A 6,231-nucleotide genomic window follows, 5' to 3' on the forward strand; every position below is an offset into this window, starting at 1 on the left:
CGGCAAAAAACCAAGAGTCGGCCCTGACTGGTACTACTGCTCACACTAAGGTATGTACTGGTATACATCATTAAAAAGTAACATCCCTAACTGACATAGCTATATTAGTACAAAAACTCTGTGGACAAGGCCTAGATATCAAATCATGAAAAATGAGTTTCTTACCCTGTTGTACTTTGTTATGCCTTAAGCTTCCCTGACAGCTGGAGATAGGACACTAGATGGGGAGGGCTCTGAGTTACTATGGAGAATGCCAAGGCCTCCAGTGCAGGGGCAGCCCTAGCTCTGCCCAGGCAGACACAGGCCAGCTCACTCCTTGGCGGCCAGGAAGGCTCCATGCACTGACTGCACCTGCAAAGGTCCTCCCCCCCCCCCCAACACAGCTCCCATTGCCCGCAGTTCACGGCCAATGGGAGCTGCAGAGTTGGCGCGCGGAGCCACCCCCCAGCCCCCCCAGTGGTCGCAGAGACATGCCAGCTGCTTCTGGGAGTAGCGCGGCGCTGGGGCCAGGGCAGGCAGGCAGGGAGCCTGCCTTAGCCCCACTGCGCCGCCAGACTTTTAGCACCTAAAATCTCCTGGTTTGGCATCAGTAGCCACCCGGAGATAGGGGCTGATTACAGGAGACTCCCAGTGAAACTGGGAGGGTTGACTACCCTAGGTCAGACTAGATGATCACAATGGTCCCTTCTGACCTTAAAGTCTGTGAGTCAATGAGACTTGATTCTATAGGCTGATGGTGAAAGAAGTGTAGAAAACCAAAGTGCTAGCAACTCGGCATTTGCTCTGTACTTGCAGAAACATTTGTTGCTTAGCAGTATGAGCAAACGTCTACACCCATGCCAAAATGAGCACTTGTAACTAGAGGCTAATAGCGAATTTCAAGTGGGTGATAAGGGGTGCTGGCAGCACATAGGTGGTTAAGTGCAGTTCCCTGAATGGAAATGCTAGGTAGCAGCCATTCTTATTTACTCCTCCTGACAACCAGAAATGTTGTTAGGAGCTGCATTAGAAGAAATTGATAACATCAGCCATTGACACGAATATGTCTAAGGGTTATAAGAAAACATTCTCTCTCTTAGCTAGCCGTTCAATGCTTCATGATATATGCTGGGTCCAGTGAGCTCACTGGCCCACCAGCCGCTACTAGCAGTTCCCCTCCATGTATTTCACTCTGTTGGACTATGTATAGGAGAACACCTTGCTGCGCAGCCCTACCTGAGGCTCAGTTCCGATTTTAGGGCTCTCTTGTGTACATCCTGCAGGAACACAGCATCGGTCTCACAAAGGCCTGCTCCCATTGAAGCCAATGAGAGTTTTGCCCTTTACTTCAATAGGAGTAGGAGTAGAATTGTATCTAGAATAGTTCTTAATTGAGCTTCATTAAAGCGTTAAAGCATTTGTTATGTTTCATCCTACATTACAATTTTTATGACTGGTATTTTAGTTTTGTGGCAATTGTAATGGTTCAGTCCTGTCTTAGTTTCTTATATTATATCTTTCTAATAATTTCTTTTAAGCTCTGTTATTAGCTGCATACGGGGAGAAGATTTTAAATAAATAAATAAACCTTCTACACATGACATTATCCACAGGAAGGAGAACGTGCAGCCCATCTTGTTTCTTTTACTTGGTCTGTCTGACTAACAAAGTTTTGAGTGAAGTTCTATTGCATTTGAATATTTTCTGTTTAATTGCACTCAGATAGTTTGAGTTTTGCTTATATAAGGCCCAATCCAATGCTCTCTGAATTTGGATGTTTTTAAATAAAAGATATGCTCTAGTTCAAACAAGAATTAATCCAGCGAAGTTCTATACAGAAGGTCAGACTAGATTATCACAATGGTGCCTTTTGCCCTTATAAATCTATGAAATCACTCCACTGGAATCTTTTCCTTCAGTGGGTGTTGGATCAGGCCTTTAATTAACAGAGTACTATAGGTGTCTATAATCTAAATCATAAGTAGAGTTTTGATCATAATACAAATAATTGAGGGCTTTTTAATGTATTTGTCAAATAATAAAGGTGGCTTTAGTTTATTTAAAATTTGCAGTACTGTTATTTTGTGATTTCCATAAAATTGTGAGAATTAATTGTAAAATCCTAGATTGGTAAAACCTCTCAGCTCCGTACAACTATAAGTGTATTGTACAAATATCTGAAGATCTTCATGTTCCCCCACCATGTTACCTCACCTTATATTGAAAGGGGCCAAGTAAGCACAAACCTATTTTGGTAGCATCTAGAGCAGACATTTTATTAAGCAAGGTGAAATTGTACCCCAAATTAGCAATATTGAGATTGGCCATTGATGGATTGTCATTCCTTCATTTTCTAGTAGTACCTAGTTTTGCCAAGGATATTAACATGAATCTCTATTTCCACATACTTGAGTCTATATCCTCTAATCTCCAGAGCATCTAAAAAAAGACAAGTTGTTTTTCTAGAAATAGAGACGCACTAGCTACAAATAGACATTTTTGCTTTGCAAGTCTTTTAGTGCAAAAATATTGTAGAACATTTGTGAATTTGTCCCAAAGTGATACTTCCATTTGATGGCAGAGAAGAGATACAAATGCAATGCCTTGGCCCAAAGAAATTCATGAACAGAACTTTCGGAGGCCTTCCCTTTTGGAAGCTCTACCTGTTAACTAGGTGGTTAATAGGTAGACTACTGTCATGGAGTTTCAGTTGAAAGAACTACATCTTTTTCTTCTGATGGCATTCTGCACCAAAAAAATAAAAATTCTGCACACAATATATTAAAATTCTGCAAATTTTATTTGTCAAATAGATGTGGAGGCTCCAGCATGGCAGGCCACTGGCTGCACAGAGGTGGGAGATCACTGTGCAGCTAGTCCCCATCCAGGACACAAACTAAGCGGCGAGGCTACACCCAATCCTGACACAGCGCAAGGACTGGGCCTGCCCCAGAAACACCCCAGGGCCCTGCCCCTCTGTGTGGGCAGACAGGCACAGCAAGGCAGGATCCAAGTTTGGAGGGGCTTAATGTGGGGGGATCCAAGTGTGGGTTGAGAGGGTTCTGTGTGGGGCAATTTGGGTGCAGACAGCTCAGTGGGGGATCTGGGTGCAGGGGGAATCTGGATGCACAGGGGCTTGTTGGGGGGTTCTGGGTGCAATGGTAATGGGACTCTGCAGGGGGGTCCAGGTGAAGGTGGTTGGGGCTCAGTGGAGGGGCTGGGTATGTGGGGGATAGAGCTTGGCAGGTGGGTCTGCATGTGGGGGATTTAGTGGTGGGTCCAGATGCTGGGGGAGTGGGGCTCAGTGGGGTGGGGTTACAGGTGCAACTTGGTGGGCCTTGGTGGGGTGGGGATCCGGGTGCAGGTGGCTCATTGGGGTGGTCCAGGTGCAGGGAGGTAAGGCTCTGTGGGAGGGCTTGGGTATAAGGGGGTCTAGATGCATGGGGGTTGGGCAGATGGGGGTGTAGCTCCCTGTACAGGGATCCCTCCCCATGCAGCTGAGGAGCAATGGGTGCAGGAAGCCGGGGGACAGAGAGTTTGTAGAGCTTCCTGCAGCCAGGGGAGAAATCTGGGGTGGGTCTGACCCAGCCCCAGATGCCATGCAGGGGAGGAAGAAGTCCTATCCTCCCCAGCCAGGACTAGCAGCTGAGTCCGGCGCAGGGTAGGAGCCACCAGCCAGGTCATCCCCAGTTCCACCTCCTGCCCCACAGTGATTTACCTCTCTGCTAGCTGCCCTGGGCACCATACTGGGAAACGTACTGCTGGGGAGGGTCTCATGACGGCTCTTGTGGCTTCCCTTGGCTTCCCCATCAGCAAGTCATTTTTCTGCAGGGAAGCAAAGAAATCTGCAAGGGACATAAAGTCTGCACATATGCAGTGGCATAGAATTCCCCCAGGAGTAAGAATCTTTTAGTGACACTATACAAATGGCATTTTGCTAATCAGGTCTTTGCCCTGTATTTATTATAATTCCTCACTACTTACCTTAAATGGCAGTTAGTTTTCCTTCTTTTTACTCCTGTTAGCGCTGCAGAACTCCTATAACTATGGGAGAGTAACATGGATTTTGTTCTGGCTTACACTTAATCATCAATTAAGTTCCAAATACAGAATTGTTATTTGATGTGTTCTAATCTGACAGAACAGTTTGACTTTCTGTGGCTCATAGTAACAAATACTTTTATTTGTAAACTGAGCGAATTTGATCTGAAAGTCACAAAACATATGAAACCCCATAATATTTGTCATGAATATTTCTCAAAGTGTACTCTCAATTTAAAAATTTTAGCTGGTTTCTCTGAGGTTTTTCTTACTCTTCCTGTGGTTCTGTGGTGTGGATTTTTCTTCTTGCTATCGGAGAATGTTCATTCTGTCTTACTGAATGACTATTTCTGTCTCTGAAATTAGTTTGTTCCAATGTCATGTCGCCTGATCCAAGCTTCCTGTAAGTATTATTGCCATCTTTTTTTTTTTCTGATTTACTTTTATTCAGTTTCTTCCCACTCCCTGTGCTGAAGATGAAGAACTGGTGGTACAGGATGTTATTGGCTTGTGCTTGATCTCAGCTGCTCTTGCTTCTGAAATCATTGCAGAAGAATCTAACTTTTAGTGTTGGAGGCTTCATGATTCTGCTGTGAGGTCAGATGGGTGGCCAGTTACTACCTCCATTCAAACAACATGGATTTGCTAGCTCAGCAAACTTCTCTGTGTCTTAGGTCTTGAAGTTGGGCATTCTGAGACTGACAGACTCAGGGCAGAATTACCTGGCTTAATTGTCTAGTGGGTAATTGTCCAGTGGGAAATATCCTTTCAGTTTTAAGTATAGTCATAGGTTAGTCTATATGCTTTGCATAAGGATCAGTCCTGCTTTGCATTTAAAGATTGCATTAAAAAAAAGAGAGAGAAAGACTGAGCTTGGAACAGAAGGTGGTTTAATCTCACTTAATTAAAAGTGGACAAATTTAGTCCAGGTACAAAACTACTTATGGAAGCAATATTCAACAGCTATTATTATTTTAACTCTAGCCCCCACCCAACCCTAAAATTAAAAAAACCAGGAGTTAATGCACCTGCATCTATCCATAGACTCTCTAGCAGCAAAGTACTGCCTCCATTGGCACCCAATGGCTTCAAGTAGAGAGGGGATTCTTTCCTCTCCAACCTCCTCAGAGAAACCTCGGCACAAAGCCTGTTCACTCAGTTTGTACAAGCAGGGAGGATTTGAGTATTAGTGCAGACGCATTTGCTTTTAGTTCCAGTATGATGAACCTGTTAATTTTGTCCTCTGCATTTTTTATCCTTTATTATGAGACTGTAAATAAACTCCTTAATTCCCATTAGCAAAAGAGTATTGAGAGACATAAATAGGAGACATTTTAGTCTTCTTTTTGCCTATATTACTTGTAATGTAGCTGCAGACTAGTAAGACTAGAAAGTTTTGGTCATAGCATAATGTGGGAAATATAAATTTACAAAAACAAGATAGTAAAAATAATGCAAGCAAACAATTACATATACCAAAAATAGAATAATAATTCTACAAAACCCTAACATGTCAGTATATTGTCTTTTTATAGTACTAATTTGTTTCCTGATAATGTAGGGTTACCAGATAAGGTGGTTCAGAGATACCAAATAGACTTATAGTGAATTTCTTTTAAATAGTGACTTATATTTCCTCATTAATCACAAGCTTTTTAAAAAATTCCTACTACTGTAATATGTTCCTAAAGAAAATTGTCAACTCAAGTTATTACAAAATAATGTAAAGCATTAGTATTCTTCTGTACTATGATTCATGCAGTACATTAACATCTTTGGTTTTCCGTTCGATTCATAAGTATCCAAAACAGCATGGGAAGTTCTGGTATTTAACTCATCAGTTACATCTGGAATTTAAGAGGTGTTTATCTAAGTTATGGCTTTCCAAGGAATTTTTCTTTTTTCTGAAGTTTGAATTTATATAATCATCTTGATTTTTCTATGGTACTTATCACATGGTATCTGAGTGCCTCCCATGGTTACAGTCTCTTGACCTCTACACCACTGGCTCCATGCCCGTGGGATTTGGTGAAGTTTAGTGCACACATCCTAGGTGTAGGGTTGCCAGGCGTCTGGTTTTTGACCGGAACATCTGGTCAAAAAGGGACCCTGGCGGCTCCGGTCAGCACCGCTGACCAGTCCGTTAACGGTCCGGTTGGCAGCGCAGTGGGGCTAAGGCAGGCTCCATGCCTGCTCTGGCTCCGCGCAGCT

Source organism: Emys orbicularis, chromosome 2, assembly GCF_028017835.1.
Source record: "Emys orbicularis isolate rEmyOrb1 chromosome 2, rEmyOrb1.hap1, whole genome shotgun sequence".
Classification (NCBI taxonomy): Eukaryota; Metazoa; Chordata; order Testudines; family Emydidae; genus Emys; species Emys orbicularis.